Raw genomic sequence first — 372 nt, forward strand, 5'->3', positions numbered from 1 at the left:
TACTTTTGCACACAGACATATGAATATGTGTTTACACACCATATCTATACATACAAATAAATTCTGCTCAATCAATGAAAGTAATTCATATTTGTTTACTCTATTTTGAAATGTTGTACAACTCGTGTTCCCGGTCAAAGCCATTACTTAGGGCAATATGTCACTGACAACCGGTATATATATACCCTGAAAGGATGAGTGGAGTGTACCAGGGCAACGGTAAGGCAGTATTGATAAAACTATATGAAGAAAGATGAATTGTGGCTGCCCACCCACGCTGCATAGGAAGCAAGCCCCGCCCACAATCATTCATTCGCTCGACCCATTCATTGTGAAGAATACGAGTGAAGGAGGCGCAGACGTGAGGGGGGG

The sequence above is a fragment of the Penaeus monodon genome, chromosome 29 (genome assembly GCF_015228065.2).
Source record: "Penaeus monodon isolate SGIC_2016 chromosome 29, NSTDA_Pmon_1, whole genome shotgun sequence".
NCBI classification, from domain to species: domain Eukaryota; kingdom Metazoa; phylum Arthropoda; class Malacostraca; order Decapoda; family Penaeidae; genus Penaeus; species Penaeus monodon.